General features: G+C 44.1%; 3 long non-coding RNA genes across 4 annotated transcripts; 2 read left to right on the top strand and 1 right to left on the bottom strand.

Annotated features, from left to right (window-relative positions):
• The first annotated feature begins 95 nt into the window (after positions 1-95).
• On the top strand, positions 96-11,827 carry LOC121666553. 2 transcript variants are annotated; one of them, XR_006016683.1, is made up of 4 exons: positions 96-1,398; positions 7,310-9,256; positions 9,406-9,513; positions 10,383-11,827. It is a non-coding gene; the product is annotated as an uncharacterized LOC121666553 (long non-coding RNA). The 2 variants fall into 2 exon arrangements; XR_006016682.1 differs by lacking the exon at positions 96-1,398 and adding an exon at positions 1,399-2,035.
• Positions 993-4,815, bottom strand: LOC121666555. Its single transcript, XR_006016686.1, has 2 exons — positions 4,637-4,815; positions 993-1,405 (listed from the first exon to the last, which is right to left on the bottom strand). It is a non-coding gene; the product is annotated as an uncharacterized LOC121666555 (long non-coding RNA).
• A 1,617-nt stretch (positions 11,828-13,444) lies between the features above and the next one.
• LOC121666557 lies at positions 13,445-15,277 on the top strand. Its single transcript, XR_006016689.1, has 2 exons — positions 13,445-14,356; positions 14,441-15,277. It is a non-coding gene; the product is annotated as an uncharacterized LOC121666557 (long non-coding RNA).
• Positions 15,278-17,289: the final 2,012 nt, after the last annotated feature.

Below are 17,289 nucleotides of genomic sequence, written 5' to 3'. Positions count from 1 at the left end.
TCCAGGCGGCCGGGGGGGGGGGGGTGCACAGCTGAGGGACGAACGGCGGCGGGACGATCGGGACGCGGGAGAACGTGAAGCCCGGGCCGTGCCCCAGCGCGCACCACCCGCTTTCAGTCGGAGCTCGGGTGGCACTCTCGGAACCGGCGGCGGTGACGGCAGCGCTCCGAGCCGCGCTCCCCCAAGCGCGGGGCCGGTGGTGCGGCCCTGCCCGCGCCTGCGCGAGCGCGGGAGCTGCCGGGAAGCGGCGCCGTCCGGGACCTGTCGGTGAGGGCGGTCATGGCCGGGCTCCGAGCTCGCCGTAGGCATTGGCCCCCAGGCCGGCCCCGAACAGCTCGCTCGGAGCAGCCGCGAGCAAAGACAGCCTTGCCAAAGCGCGGCGACGCTTCTCTCCCGTCTCCACTACCAGAAAGAACGAGCGCAGCTGATTAAAAAAAACCCCACCAAAACCCAAACTTGGTCACCTGGCCTGTTCAGCATGGAGAAGAACGAGGGGAAACCTCGTCGTAACCTACACCTTACTGGTGAGGAGCAGCGGAGGGGTAGCTCCGATCTCTGCGACCAGTGACAGGACCCGAGGGAACGGCTGGAATGATGTCACGGGATGTTTAGGCAAATATATCAGGAAAGGATTCTTCCCGCAGAGGATGGTCGGGCACTAAACAGGCTCCCAGGGCAGTGGTCACGGCTCCCAGGCTGCCAGAGCTGAAGGGGTGTTTAGACAAGGCTCTCAGGGACAGGGTGGGATTGTTGGGCTGTGCGGTGCAGGAGTTGGCCTGGATGATACAGTGGATCCCTTCCCACTCAGAATATTCTGTGATTCTGTGTTTTCTAGCAAAAAAACCCCCAAAACAAACAAAAAAACCCCAAACAAACAAAAAAACCACCAACCAACCAACCAAACCACAAAAAACACAAAGGAACAACAACAACAAAAAAAACCACCCCAAACCCAAAACCCCTCCAATAACTTAAGGGTAGAAACAAACCAATCACAGTCCCCACGGACACTTCTAACAAGGCCTGAGTACTGGAGCAGCGTTTCCAGGGAAGATGAGAGGTCCCCATCCCTGGGGAGAACTTCCTTGTGAAATCATCTGAAGTGTACCCAGGGCTCTTCCAGTTGGGCAGGAGGAGACTCCACGTGCACTTGAAGATACTTTTTTCACAGAAGCTGTCAGAAGAGGATGGAAACATTAGAGATGCAATCATTTGTTATTGGGATCAGCCTGGCAGTGCTGGCATTGAGTGTTACCTGTAAGGTGGGAAAGGACACAAACCCTCTCAGCAACAGAGACATGTGAGCAATACCAGCTGAGTCATGTTGGCATTTGAACAGCATCATTCTGCACTGGGTAGGAAGAACTGATCCAACATGCCTCTTCAGATCTCATGCAGGTATTTCCTGAGGACGTTGGGAAGAACTAGATTAACCAGGCTGACTAATGCAGTTTCATGGTAACTCGGTTCTGTGTCTCATACTTGTCTAGTCTGACACTGACCCAACAACTGGTTCATTGCTCAAAATCAATGTCTTCATTAATTCCTCAAGATGTTTGGGATTTTTTTGTGCTTCTCCTCCATTTACTGCCCTGCTCGCTGAGCTTGTATAAAACAATTTTGCAGGATTGCTAGAAGTTTAAAACAGCTAGTAATTCTAGCCCTGTCCTTTAATAACCAGTAAGTGTTTGCTATAACATGGCTTAATTCTTTCTAAACCCAATTTCCCCTATCTTTATTGAAAGACTTAATGGTTATATCTCATAATACAGTATTATAAACTCCTCAACTCCAAAGCCATGATGGCTAAGGGACACTCATGTTCTTATTGCTGCTTTTCTGCCTCTTAAAAAAAAAGTTCAGAAGAGCTCATCTACACAAGTTTTCCTGAGCTGTAGTCACAGGAGGGACAAGGCTGTGAGCAAGAGAACCACACGGAGGAGGAAAACACTAGTGGCAGGAACATGGTATTTTCCACCTGGTCTTGTCTCTTTTATAAGGTGAACTGTCTGCCTTCAGTAGTATCACCCTCTAGGTAAACACTCAATTTTTTTTTTTTTTTTTACTTTGCAGTGATAATACTAAAAAGCTATACATTAATAATTGCTGTACGGTTTTAATCTGTCATTTTCCATCTGGATAATTGCCATTCCACATCTCCAGTTTTATTCTGATACTTTACTAATGGGCTTATCTGGTCTGTCAGTCACATTAGCCAGGAGTCACACCAGAGACATCTGTAACACAGTCAGTATTTATTACAAGATCTTTATGAACAGGAAGCCACACAGAGCTGGCATTAGCAGAGCTGTGAAGTCCTGCCTGCCATCATCATAGTGAAAAAAATGTACTGCAGAGCTTTGTCTAACCAGCTCAGCAACTCAACCTGTGGACTGTAGCATATTATTATAAGGAAAACTATTTGACCACCTTTTTCTCCCCTCATCTGCTCCTTTGTGGCACTCATCCAATCTGTGTACTCAGTATCCACCTAGCTTGACCTTCTTTGCACTGGTCAAAAAAAAAAAAAAATTAAAAATAAAGGGTTATTAGTAAGGACAGATGATTCTACTGCTAGAAAAGGTTAATCCAGTACCTTGCATTAATGGCTTCTGCTGAGAATATTTAAGACTCCCACTTTAGATTTCTTCAAGTGCAAAAATTAGTTCCCAGCACCACTGAAGCTCAGCCCATCTAGGCCAGTGTGACTTTAGACTCAGTCTTATCATTTAATTACCATTTTTCAACGGAGTTGTGAGAGGAGCTGCCTAGACACAGGCTAACAAGAGATGCTAATGCTCCTGAAATGCCTACATTTTCTAGTGATCCACAACATACATCCCAAAGCCAGTTCTGGTGTTGCCAAGTCAGCATGGAGACAGCCAGTGTTGTTTGAACATGCTGTGAGGATGGAGCGGTAATTGCAGCGTGTCAACATTACCTGCTGCACTATTTCCACTCAGAGTTTAGCAATAGTGCTGTTGAAGAGGTCGTTGTGGTGCTGAGCCAGAGCGACCTCCATCTCACACAGCATCTGGTGGTAATTTCACTAATGAGCAGAGTAAGCACCAGCCCTGAACTAGATTTCATGCAGGTAAAAGCTTGACGAGAGTAGGGAGCTTTGTGCTGGCTGTAAAACAGGGAGGGAGAGAGGGGCAATTAGCCATAACAGAGACTTCTAACAGAGACTTCTGCTCCAAAAGCTTCTTCCTCAGTTTTGGCAACAAACAAGCTTAGAATTAAGCAAATGTTACTATCCATTTTCTGTGTGAATTGGGATTGTTGCAGCACTTTCCTTCTGTTATTTTGCATTTTTATTAGGTTTAAGTTAAGCAATTAACAGTAGCATTGCTCTTGAAGTAACTACACCAGTGGGCATACCACTAGTTAATTCACCAATTCCCTCACACTGGCAATTCCAAGGGCCCATGGGTGCAGACAAATACAATATGTGATGCTAGCCATCATGTATATTGACTTAAGTGTGCCCACAGGCACAAAACAAAATGCAATACAATAACTATTTGCTGCTCTAGGTTAAGTGTGCTCATGGGTACAAGCAAACTCAATGTAATGATCAGCTGCTCACCCTCCCAAAAGCACTTGGGATGAAAAACAACATCAATGGGCACCTAAATATAAGCTCCTGATACAAAAACATCATGCAACTGTGGGTACTGAAAAACATGAAGTGCCTGGGCCTGTTCCTAATCACAGAGCATTAAACGGTGGGAGAATTTCATGAATAGTGGCATATCAGTGTAATCAGATTGTAGACAGCCTGATTTTGTCATTAGTTAATAAATCCGACTTCTCTTCCGCACTCAGTGGGAGGCTTTTATTTTCCCCCACAACATCAAGTTTCTCAGAACAAGGCAGGAATATAAGGAGGATGAACAGTTTCTCTCTAAATACCTGCCATAATTAGAGCTTTCCATTCACAAGCAAGTTATCAACATAAAAATTTACTCATACCCAGCAGCCTAAAACAACTACTAAAGAAAAGTTTCCCTGGAACAAATTAAGTAGTTTGCACCCACGTAAAGTACCTGGAAAGATCACCTAGTCCATGGTTCTCACACTCCTCCTAATTCCCTCAGTTAAAACACTTAAGACTTCATTATAGTGCCTGAAATATTTTAGGTATTTTTCCCATGATCCTATGAAATGATGATTCCAATTATCTCATTTCTAACCCACCTGAGATAGTTTAGTCCTGTTTCTTAAGGAGGAAGAGTTTCCCCATTCCTTTTGATTCATCTCCTAATTTACTTAACTCTTCCAAACTGATTAGAACAGGCAATGCATTTTTTAATCTCTCAGCAAACACAATCAGATTTTTGTCGATTTGGCTCGTCTAAAGTTCCAGAAGGGCTCAGTGGCCATCAGTCTGGGTCCTTTCAGCCCTAGCAGCTATTGGGTGAGGCTGGTTGGAGTCCATGTCACTGGAACTCCGGGGCTCAGCCATCCAGGTGCAGTGGTGTCCTGGCTGCTACTCAGCAAACCCAGCTTCAGCAAACAAAAGGACTGGCCTGGCTGAGAGCTCTGGTAGCAACTAAGAATCTTCTGTAGTAACTGGAAACCCAAATGGTGACAAAAGGCCCCTCTGAGCTCCAAAGCCACTGCTGGCTCCTACCTTTGCGAGCTGCGAAGAGTTCAAAACGGCAGTGGGGATTATCTGCCATCTCCACCCTCTTGTTTGAGTGGTACCTGTGGGAACTGTCAAACGTTTGCATCTTGCACACAGAGAATGCAAAATTCACTTTGCTCTGTTTTGTTTGGCAGAGTAAGATCAAACCCTCTGCAAGTCATCTCCCTTGCCTTTCTAGAGCATCCAATAGCAGAGCGTGGGAAGAATTTCTCCCTGGGATTCACAGAGGTATCTAGTCAGTTCCCAGAGCTCAGTTCCCGGTGCTGATGTGCCAGGCATCTTCCAAAGGAATTTGATGCCTTGTACAGTGTACTGGAGCTGGGATTCAGAGAGTCTTTTTGGCTAGATTCTATAGTAACTCCTAGCATGGAAGAGCATGAACTTCTATCAGCATAGGTTGGCATAAACTGAAGGATAAAACCCACTGACTGGGAACTGGTCCACAAAAATTGCATGTGGTGGTGTGTGACAGGTTCTAAATATTGAGTGCAAACACTGGAATTTACACAGGGGGTTGGAAATAGACTCCTTCAAAAGCCACAGGTGGCTGGGGTAAGGTGTAACAGCTATTCCTGTAACACCTGGAATAGTGTGAAGGACAGCTTTGGCAGGATCTGTTCGCAGGCTGTTTTGTCTAGTTTTCCTTCTATGTTTTTTCTGCTTTTCGCTGAAGGACAGGGCAGACAGTCTGAGTATTTTTTTTTTTTGCTGGTTTTGAATGATGCACATTGAAGCAAGAGCTGAAGGGTAAGACAAAGACTGTTTTTAAAATAGTTACGCTTTAGTGCCTGGTGATATTTTTTCGAAATACATTTACTGAAGATTTATGTAAAATCTATCTTTTGTCTACTTAAAATATCTCAAATGGATGTACAGGTCAAAATTTAATGCATATGGGTTTTCATTATTTTAAATCATTTGCAATATAAATTATTTACTATGACATCAGACCTTTGTTCTTTGGCTGTCCACCATAAATTGAGGACCACCCAAATGTCCAGCCTAAGCTGTATTTCTGCATTCCCTGCCCCAGTATCTATAATCTCAGTTCTGTGATTCTTCATGTAAATGACTTTCAACAAGGAAAGGAAGGGAACACATTATTTGCCTCAATACAGGTAATTCTGAAAGAGGAGCAAGACCTTTACATGAGAAATAGTTGACATCCACAGAAAGGGGAGAACTAATGCTTGTAGAAGTGAAAGTCATCCTTGATGAGAGTGGTGAGAGCTACAGATCAACCAAATGTGACCAAATGGACTTTTTGTGTAGTTGAAACTGCCAGAGGCGATTGACTTCTATCTTTCTCTCTCTGAATTTTTTAATGTCTTCTTTTTGCCCTTAAATTTATAATGCAATTAATTAATCCAGTTCTGGCCAGTAATGTTGTAGGTAACCATTTGGAAAACTGAGGTATTGGGATAAGCCAGGCTCCCCAGGGTCATTCTGCAAGCCCATAGTGAAAAACCGTAGTGTCACCTGACACCCAGAATTGTGCTGTCATGACAAACTTGCTCCTAACAACCATAAAAATCTTGAAACACTCACACTTTTTGAAAGACCTTGTGGAAACTGCATTTGTTATCATGTTCGCAAGTCGTCCTATGACAGGTTACGTATACAGACCTTTGGATCCATCACAGCCTATATTTGAAGCCTTTCCAGCTCAGAAGTTACTGAAAATTGTTGCCACCCAACAGCTCTTCTGTGGCTACACTACAATAATTAAACCCTGAATTCAACCCAGTTTCTTCTACATAGATGTCATCTCAAAACCTATGACATCAAGACTCTGCCACGCCTCTCATTTCTACTCATGAAACTGAAAAACACTTAAATCTGAAACAAACGTATTTTTGCAAGCTTCCCACACCACAAAACCTCAGCCTTGACACAGCCCTCTTCCTGCTCTGTCAAAGGATGGATCTTTGTTTTCACAGTTTCATGCATTATTGCTCATGCATGTAGTTTTAAGTATACCTCCGAAATTTGACCTGCCTGAAGAATTGTACCAATTCTGAGCAATATCGTAAATTACAGCAACATCCTAAGGGGAATCCTACTGCTGACATCCAGGCTATCTGTGCAGTCCTCTAGGTATAAGTGTGTCTGACAAGGCCCATTTATCTCTCTTTGCTGTCTTTCCTAGAGTGTTCGTCATAAACCAAAAACTAGCACTGACAGCAATCTTAACCCTGAAGTCAGAGCAGGGTCAGATGTTGTGGTGGGCCTGCATACGCTTTCCTGCATTCGAGCTTCCAGTGGCTTTACCACGATGAGATCCAGTGAGAAAATCTCAGTGTAGTCCTGATTTATGTGCAGGAGTGCAGAGGAGAGCAAAAGCTTTTAGTGTCTTGGGAAGCAGTTAGGGATTAAGGCCAAGGAAAGGACAGTCGTGTCAATTACATCCTAAAAAAAGAAAACTCAAGTGAAAGTCCTGGCTCCTGGACTGTTTCTGGGCTGGCGGATGTTCAGAGTTTCCTTGGCAGATCCTCCCGAAAGCTAATGGACCCATTTAGATCCCCTCCCATACACCATGGCATCAGTTTGACCATTCTGAAGGAGGCCTGGTGGGAGTCTGATAATTCAGCATTTTTTTCTGAAATTAAATTAGGGAATGCATTTAATATTTTAAGATCTCTGATGCTCTCTTGTCAGGAATCTCCACTGAACCCAGCGCTTCATTTCAGATGTGTCTGAGGGAAGAAAACCTCATGCAAAGTGCAAGGCTGACACCTGGAGGGACTGCGAGAGGCAGATGGGGAGCCTGGAGCAGCCACACATCCTGCAAAACAGCTGGGTGGGGGAAGCTCAGAGTGGGTGGCAAGATCCCAGGATTTGAAAGTATGCTTTTCTAGAGAAGGGATGCTCTCAATATGCTTCTCTCTCCCCTTTTCCAACAATAAAGAAAAATACAGATTTCTATTTCAGATTTTCCATGCCTGTTTTTAGGAGTAGAGAAGAAACACAGGAGCTATGACTGTGTCACTTAATTATTCACTTCTTCCATGCTCAGGAATGTTTGGATCAAAACTTATCTTGGTCAATAAGTTGCTACAAATAATGCAAGGTTGTTTTATCAGTTGGTTGGTCAACATATTTGAATTGCTGCGTATCAGACTTCCTACTGCTTTGCCATTTGTGTAACTGCTGAAACACAGACTTGCAGAGCGATTCCTGCTGTCAAAGCTGCAGCTGGAAGATTTGGCATTAGGTAGAGTTTCTTCTTTTCACGTCTGGTTCTGCCAGCAGCCACGGTAAGGCTTTTCCTGAAGCTGATCCTAATCAAGGAAAGCAAGGCAGCTTCTAGGACAAAGTCTTCATGCTTTTTGAAGTTTCTTGCCAGCCTGGCAATCACTCTTTCATAACACTCTTTCATAACACTTGTTCAAATCTTTCACTTGTTCATAATCTCTCTTCCCTGACAGGAATTTTCTCAGTATTTTAGTGAATGCTTGTTTTGCTTGAACTAATTTTAGAATATGTTAGTAGCCAAGTTATTTATCGTTCTGGCATTACCATACACTTAGTAGCTCACAGACCCAAAGATTAGATGTCCATTACATATCCTTAATTCTCTTTGTCATTGCCAGTGTGGTTCCAATCATAAAATTTGCTTATCAGTGAGTAGTTGCTTATGGAAATGGGAAAAATAAACCAACAAAAAACAACAATCAACAGTTATTTTCAGAACTCTTTTATGCATTTCTATTATCCCACCTGCACTATAGCTCCCTGAGTCTCCACGTGTCTTCTCTGGTGCACCTCGATACTGACTGACTGCATTTCTTTCCCTTCTAGCCTTCTGACTCCCAAAATATCACTGATGCTCAGTTCATCCCGATGAGCATACTAAACCACCACAAACATTCTCCACCCAGACTGCCTAAAGGGTGAGCCATGAAAACGCTTGCTCCATTCTGGCAAGCAGAAGAGAGGCACATTAAAAGCTTCAGGAGCAGCACAAGACATGGGGTGTTCTTGGGATACTGCTTTTCAGCAGAGACTTGGAGGTCTAATGCCATCTCTGTGGCTACTGTTTCTTCAGTGCTTCTCATTAACTGTGCCACGACTAATGAGGCAGTAACATCTTTCTCCCCTCTCCACTCGGACAATATTGCCAACGCTGGATTGTCAGTTATGCTGAATTACACTGGATGACTTGTGGGTACTCAGTGATGTAGACAAATAACAGTTCGAGATCGAGGGTGAACCCTGGCCACTAAACTTGTTTCACTTGTGACTCATTCCAGACTTAAAACCTGGCTCTTGCTGACATTTTATTAACCCAATTTGTCATCTTCCTAACCCCCATTATCCCACCCAGGCAGATTATTTACTTTGAAAAGATGTGTAGATAGCTTCCACGCAAATCCTAAGCAGAGCCAGGTGCCACAGCTAGATTCTAGAGGGAGTTACAGTCATGAGACTGTACATGTGCTGGTAAAATAACTTCTATCCTAGATTCTTCCAAACTCAGTGACATTCTGTCTGTTTAGATATTGTCTGGACTCTCATTCCTGCAAAGCAGCTTGGCTCCAGTATGGGGAAGGATCCACATTCGTACCTTCAGACCTGTGTGTGTTCCCAAAGGGATCAGCAAAGGTAAATTTAAACATAGATTTAAAGTTAAGGACATTCTCTTGCTTTGGAGTTGGAATCTCTGTCTACCCCTTCCCAAGAGACTCCCTTTGAATCTTTGCATTTTCCAAAAATAAAGCATTCACATTAAGAATTAGCTTGCTGCCTTCCAGAGAATTCATCATTTCCAGTTTGCAAGCTTGAAGAGAGAAATCCAGGAAGCGCCAATAAATCTACTCTGACAGTGGAGTAAAGAGCTGCAAAAGGAGTAACCTGTCAAGGTAATGTGACTTAATTTCTCAGAGAAAGATCCTTTTTTATAAATGAAATAAAAATGCCAGCAACGTGAAATAGCAGGAAGTGTCACACTTGATTGTCTCTCAGGAGGACAGAAATTAAATAAAAAGAAGGCAAGGTAAATGACAGGGTTTTACATTTAGCGAGGGAAGTAATAACATAAACTGAGAATAATAACATCCACTGAAAATCTATGCACAGCAACCCGAGTATGTCAAAGGGGTGTGTTCCCACAGAAACATTCATTTAATGTACACGTGTTTCCTTGGACAAAAGGCGGGTTCTGTGCTGGGAGTGCAGGATTCGTGGAGATACTGTGATCGGACATACGGGGGCAGCCTTACCTGCCGGTTATCACAGCCTTGCGACACCGTGGCAGGGCCACTGCAGCCAGTGCGCTTTGGCCTCCTAGGTTCCCGTGGCAAGCTCTGGAGTTTCGCCCCTTTCTAAACAGGGGACCCATGCAGGCTTTCCAGATTTCCTTATTCAAAGCGTGAGCAGTGTCCCTTTAAATGAACACAGAGATCTCAGTCCAAATGGGGAGTGAAGCCCAGGCTACCCTCAGTTATGAAACCTCCCTTTCAGAGCTCATGGGCTCAGGGGCTGCTGTTACACTCCGAGGTTAATAATCAGTTTTAATATTCACTTAGGGGGCTGTAAAAAAAGAATGAAAATTTCCTAATTTGAAAATGGACTTGATTGGCAGCTTTATTATCTCTATAAGGTGTGTGGCATTCCACACAATCAAGTCATTTTTTAAAATAATCTCACTGCTTAAGTCGTACATGCTGCTAATTGCATTTTAATAAGTCTCTTTAAAATCTTTCCATATTTTTTAATATCCTAATATTAGATAAGTGATTGCTGGGGACACTGGAGGGCACTGAGGTTTATAGAAAGAAGAACACCGTAATGAAGCTTTATTGGGATGGCATCACCAAACAATTGCTGTGATAGCAACACTCCCAAGCTTGGAAAAATGCCAGCCTTCCCCGGGGCGCCGGGGAAACCAGAACTGACTAAGGCACAAGCCTCCCTGGCTCAGGACTGACACAGAAAATGGATGCTTTCTGGATCGTAAAATGGCCTCTTTCCGTCTTGGAAATGACTGAGGAACTGTCCACTTTGGGTTTGGAAAGGACTTGGGAACTGTTTTTTCTCCATTGAACAATGACTTTGAAACACATCTTTGTTTTTCTTGGTTCTGGCTTGAAAATAAAAGTTCATTTGGTTGTTTTTTTTTTTTTTTAATTGTGTCATGGTTACACAGAAGGAAGATTTCTTTACCAGCTCTAAACAGCAGCAGACAATGGGAAAGGCTTCCATGGAATTAGAAACTAAGGCTGGAAGTAGAAGCGATGAAGTCCATCTCAAAGATGAAACCCACTTGGTAGAGTATTTGGGAAAAATGTAGTATGGTGTGGGGTTATTGGGTGTCTATATCTCCTTTATGGGACAGGGAGCATTATCCAATGAACACCAATCCAGACATAATCACTCTAAAATTAAAAAACAGACAAAATAAGCAAGCAAAGAAGTCAAACAACAGGGGGGCTGAACGGACAAAGTCCAGATTCAAGCACCCTGAACAACAGAAAATTTCCAGCTCAGATCCATCTAGGATCCCATGTGTGCATCCACAGGGTGAGCTATTGCAGCAGTTACAACCCAGTGGTGCAGGCAGGTACTCCACAACATTCCATGTGCACAGTCCAACATTTTTGCTTGGAAGTCTGTCTTTATATCTAAAGTGCTGTCTTCTCTCTGTATATAAAGTTGTGTTTCTCCAAATTATGACTATTGGGAAACTAACACCACTTTCAGTGTAATTTAACATCATTGTCCATGGGGGAGAAATATAATCCCAAATTAATGTGTAACTGGCTTCTGGGGAACTTCACTGGGATAAAGGGACTTTTTTTGCCAAAACAGAACGGCAGTGCCAAATTTTACATTGTATTGCATTGCATTTTGTCCTCTGCAATTTGTGTACTGGGACCTGAGATCAAAAAGTTATTTTGAGAACAATAATGACTTTAATGTATTGCCTGCTTTTATATGATTTCTTCCTCCTGACTCTTGTCTTCTGATATCATACTATAATAAATCACAATGTCAGTTTCAGTTTAAAACATAATCAAGCTTCTAGCAGTTCACTATTAGTAAAGGAAACCAGAAAAAAATGTGATATCTTCTTGGAGATTCAAAACCTGGGAAATAAATACAGAGAATCTATAACTGATTTTTTTTCCCTTTCAAGTCTCATAATATTTAAGTAAAGTTGTTTTTGGAACCCAACCATGACTTTTAATACTTGAAATGGACAATACTGATATAAACATCTTGCATTAGTTTGTTTGAAAGTGAGCCATTTTCTGACTAACTGAAGCTCTGTCTATCCAAGTGTTTCTTCTGTACATCATCAGAGAATCCTTGGACTTAGGTTTGATCTTATTCCCACTGAAACCCAAAGGAGTTCTGTCCCTGATTCCCAGTTAAAAATGGATCAAGCTGAATTTTACCATATAGTACAAATAAGAATAGTTTGTTAATACTAAATTTCTTATTACTAGTTGTGCATCTTTCTGGTTTTAAGGTGCACGAGATGCCACTGTAAAGAAATCAGTGTATCTGACATAAGCCATGAAATAGAAGAGTTGTCATGTCTTCCTCTCTTTTTTTTTTTTTTTCCCTCCTGAGAATAAGAGCAGAAGGTCTTATTTTGCACCGACAGGCTGGGAGGCACATGTTCAGCGAACTTCTGCACAGGAAGTAAATGTCCAGGTCATATTTATCCCTTTTCATGTGGTTCTTTTAATCCCCCAGACTGGGTTTCAGAGGAGTTTTACCGTTTCAGTTTTACAAAGCAAACCTTCCTTTAATGTTGGCATTTTAAAGAAAAAGCTTCAGTCAAAACATGTGTGTTTTACATCAGCCAGATGTGATGTTGAGGGGAACAGGCCACAATGTGGCAGCCAGCTCTGCTGCAAAAGCTGGACATCAAATGGGACTTACTGGTTCCCAGTTGAGGGATCAGCCTCCTGGATCTCTCACCTAGTGCAAAAAAATAAAAAGTCCCCAAGAAAGTTACAGATCATGAGCATAGCCAGCATTGCTATGACTTGCATGCCAGTATCCTGTATAGCCACATGACAGAGCACAGCCCTACTGTGCACAGACCTATTCACCCAAAAATTCGTTCTTGCTTAAAAATGGTTAAATGAAGACAAAAGAAGAGGTGTTAAGGGCAGCAGAAGTACATTAACATGTCCAGCACTGCACCAGCAGTCAGTGGCTACTCAAAAAAAAAAACCAACCTGGCACTGCACAACTTCCATTGAACATCACTGCCCCTGTAACCTGCTCTTTCCAGGGCCTAATTGTGGCCATTTAAATTAAAAAGTTATGAAACACAATCAGACATCTCTTAGCTTTCTCTAGGAAATTTTCTCACAGCCATGCCAAGTGAGGCAGGTCCTGTTTTCAGCCGTCCTCTCTAAATTAGGGTCAGCTGTGACAGGGTAGGGACCTTTTTTGTACCTCTGAAAGCCCCTTTTTGGGAGTGTTCTGTGGGTACAGCTGGAGTTTACACTGGAGAGAAGGTTTTTAACAGCCAGCGCTGTGACTGGTGGGTCAGGGCCCATGTCTGTGGGAGGCTGAGGCAAGTTTAGGGGCCCCTGAGGTAGCCACCATTTCCCACCATCTCCTGCCATTTTTCCTAGTCCATCAGGCAGTGCCTCAGTGCCTCTGCGTCCTTTTTGGAGCAGTTCCCACTTTGCCCGGTCAGCTCTGGACGCAGCAGGCTGCGGGGCCAGCCTCCGAAATCCGGGAGACCAGAGGTCTGGCTCGTGGGTCCTTCCACAGGACCGCGGCAATAGAGGCAGGTGGTGGAAGAAGGAAGCAGGCTCAATTGTGGATGAAATCCGGAAGGTTTATTGTGTCTCCGAACAGGGAACCTCGCCCCCCGGGGGGTCCAGCAATGAGCAACCCTGAGCGCGCCTGCCAGGGGTTTTATGGGGGGGTGGCGACAGGGGAGGGATGACAACGGCATCGAATCAGGGAAGGAGAAGGACGGGTCTGCGGGATGAGGGACACACAAGGGAACCTATCTCGGGAAAGGAAGGGAGGGATCCTCCCCCCAAGACCAATCACTCGACGCCCCTGCCAGAACTTTCTAGAAGCTTGGGAGGGGTGCCGGAGCGATTGGCAGGGGTCTGGGAGGAGACAAATAGAGAAAGCAGGGTTGTGAACGCGAAACCAGGAGGGTATAAACTGGGATGGTACAGGAACACGAAACCCAAAGGGGAGACCCGGACTGAACCGAACAAGACACACTCCCACACCTCAGGAGGAGCAGGTGTCAGTCTCCTGCCATGGCTGCCTTTCCTCACGGTCTGTGCAGCACTGTGCGGCTGTGTTACCTACATGGAGCTGTGCTGGTTCCTCGGTAAGCTGAGTACTGGGCGCCCTCTCCGTGGCCGCCATTTTGTGACGGTTGGAGCCCCTCAGGGGCTGTTGCTGCTCTGGGCTCGGGCAGTTGAGACTGGGCTGGGGTGGTTGAGGCTGACCTGCGGCAGTTGAGGCTGACCTGAGGGGGTTAAGGATGAGCCGGGGCAATTGAGGAAGTTGAGAAAAGGCTTAGGCAGAAAAGGATGCTCTGAGGCAGAACTGAGGAATCTGAGGCCTGAAAATTTATCTTAGCAGTGTGTGTGGCCTCCAGACCCCTCAGCAGGTGCCTCAGCCCCCCTGCCACCTCCTCACCGTTATCTGGGCGGGAGATCCCTGAGGGAGCACCTTCTGGAGACAGCCCATGGAAAGCTCTCTATGGTGAGTAGTAACTTCTTCCAGAAAAACCACTACAACGTGTCACACTACACCTGGTGCCACCAAGAACCTGTCTGTGTGGCATAGGGAGCCATCCTGGGAGTCCTGGGAAAGCAGCTCTCTGCTTCTGTTCCTGTACCAGCAATGGGTGAGTACTTGCTCTATTTCCAAAATTAAGCACTTTTCCTTGGTCAGTAAGCTGCAGGGCTGGCTTTTGAATTCTCTGGAATGACAACTATTGAATTAAGACTGTTAATTTTTTTCCTTTAAGTTTTGTGTTAATCCAAGGTCACTGGCCTCCAGGCCTGGGCTCTCCATTGATCTCCTTGACTGACATAACTAGGTTCTCCACAGAGTTGCCAGCTTTCCTCACTGTAGCTAAGTATAGATTTTGTCTTTACTGTGGGCTAAATGGTATGGTCAGGTGGCCTGCAGTAAACTTGGCAGGTTAATTTAATGTCCTGGAGTCTGGGTGACTGGATGGAGTAGGACTGGAATATGTTGTTTCTCTGGAGTGAATCTGAAGCAAGTATACTTTATAAGCTGTCCTGTACAGTATACCTCTTCCTAATATCCCGGAGAAGAGCCTACAAGACTGGCTTATTCCTTCACGGGGAGCTGGGTTGACGGGGATCATGTCTGCCTCTTTTCTTGGGAGCAGGAGAAATGCCATATAGACAAGGAAACCTGGTTAAGTTACATATTATACGTGGATTAGTTTAAGCTTTTTGGACTGACCAAAGTAAGGCTGAAGTGTCTTTTAGAGGGTTTAGCAGGTATTACATCTGGTAAAACCAGATTTTGCTCTCAGAGTTGGCTGGATTTGCATAAGCATCTTACAAGTTTTTACTCAACTTATGTGCCCCCATTTCTCTTTGGCTGGTAAATGTCTTGATAGATAGCACAAATAAATAAATATAAACATGCATAGTTGTGTTTTTTCTTTTGAAGTGTGTGAGTATCGAGAGCTTGATTGTTATTTATGCTTGGCTGTTCCTCTTATCTCCACTCAAGATTTTTGCATCTTGTTAATTGATATTGTTGCTATCAGGCTCTGCCTCGTATTTTGAAGGCCCTCTGACTGAAGTTAGACTTAAGCTGATACAACCAGCAGCACACTGTGAAGCTATTACTTAGGAAGTATCAATTACCAGCAGTTTTCTCTGATTTCACCTGTATATATGGCTCTTTACTACCTCTAGAAATTAGTCCTGAAAATAAGGAACAGCAAATCTAGATGTTTTTCTACCATCGTCCTGTTAAAGCTAGAAAGTTTACTGTGGATAACTGGATTAACATTTAATTCTTGGATGAAAACTGCTCTAGCAGGTGAAGGAAACAAACCCCAAAATGTTATGATAGGAAATAGAGTAATGCACAACAGTGACTCCCTTTCCAGACCACTTGCTCCTCATCCAGCAGGAAGACAGCCACAGTGTGACTGGCTGGTGTAGAAGGAAGGGAGGGTGGCTTTCTCTCATGCCTTCAGATCACAAAATCCATGCAACTAGGATGAAAATCAAATGGCTGTGGCAGAAATTTAGGAAACAAAGGATTAGTCCTGACTTTGTGACATATTCTCTGTGTGACTGGGTCCCTTCCATGCCATTTGCCTTGCTTTCCTCTGCAGCAATCTTATGATGCAGAGAGGTAACAAAAAAAATCCATCAGTAGCTGTGAGGCACTCAGCTGCTGTGGTCAGATAAGTACCACAGTGAAGGAAACTCCTCTAAGTATCTATTAAGGACAGCACTTCACAGGGCTCTTGCCCCTTCTGTCCAAGGTGCATGAAGCATTCCATCAATGCTACTCATACTCCTTCAATACCCCTGAGAAGCAACGCATTATAAATCCCATTTTACAGATGGGCGAACTGACTTTTCCCCAAGTCCCAGAGTGGTTCGGTGACAGAGCTGGGAATTGAACCATTAGACATTTCCCTCTTCATGACAGCTCTGTACAATCCCAGGACTCATTTATTTTCCCTATTAAAAAGAAGTAAACAAGTATTTTCTTTCTGAGACCCACTGAGGATGGGGGATTGGGGGGAAAATGGAAGTAAAATTAAAAATAAAATGGCATAATTCCCTACTGGCCCTGAGTTGTCCAGTCTCCTTTACATTCACACTTCTCTTTGTTACGTTTCCTTGAAGTTGAACCTCCCTGGAGAAGGGAACCTCAGAGTATGTGGTGCTGGGGAAGAAATGCTTCAAGAAAAAGAAAAATAATCGCAGCTGCAATGTTAAAAATAAGAAGCTAATCAAAGGCAGCCCATGTGGGCGCCACTTTCATCTCTCATCTTCAAAGAGGTGCAAACAAACATTGTCGGCGTGCCAAGCAGCAGCCTCAGCGCCTGATGATCCCATTACTCCTCCAGCGTCCACCCTCCCTTTCCATGCTGCTGAGCCTGTAGGCATGGGACTCCAGGATCGCTGCCAAGGTGGGAACCTCTAGTCACCAGAGGGGAAGCCACATATGGAATTTCTCTGTGGATCCAAATCATTTCATAACAAACATACTTGTGCCCTACAGATCATTCCTTGTACTTTTGCCTTTCTAGTAACAATAATAGCATCTCTCATTCCCTAAGATGCTGAAAAGCCTCTAGATCAGAGGTTTTGTTCTTTGAGGGATTTTGTTTTCCAAAGATCTGGTTATTTAAAAAAATAATATTCAGGCTCTGATGGAATCCAGATGTACTTAGTGAAGTAGAAGAGTGTGGGTTAGTAGTTAAAGTGGTGGCACTTAGGGGAATCTGGTGTGCTGGGTCTCCTCCCAGCACTTACGAGAACTTGCCTTGAAGTCCATGCACCTAATGGATTTGTACCTCAGTTTACCTGAGTTTACTTGCCTCAGCACAATCCTGGCTGCTCCTGCACACCCTAAGGTGTCCTAACTTATTCTTATAATAAGTTAACTAACTTTGAACAAACCAG

The sequence above is a fragment of the Corvus kubaryi genome, unplaced genomic scaffold (genome assembly GCF_017639235.1).
Source record: "Corvus kubaryi isolate FWS band 111438036 unplaced genomic scaffold, C.kubaryi_AGA036_p1.0 37352, whole genome shotgun sequence".
Taxonomy (NCBI): domain Eukaryota; kingdom Metazoa; phylum Chordata; class Aves; order Passeriformes; family Corvidae; genus Corvus; species Corvus kubaryi.
The sequence above is the reverse complement of the archived record's forward strand: the minus strand, read 5'-3'. Positions and strand labels throughout refer to the sequence as shown.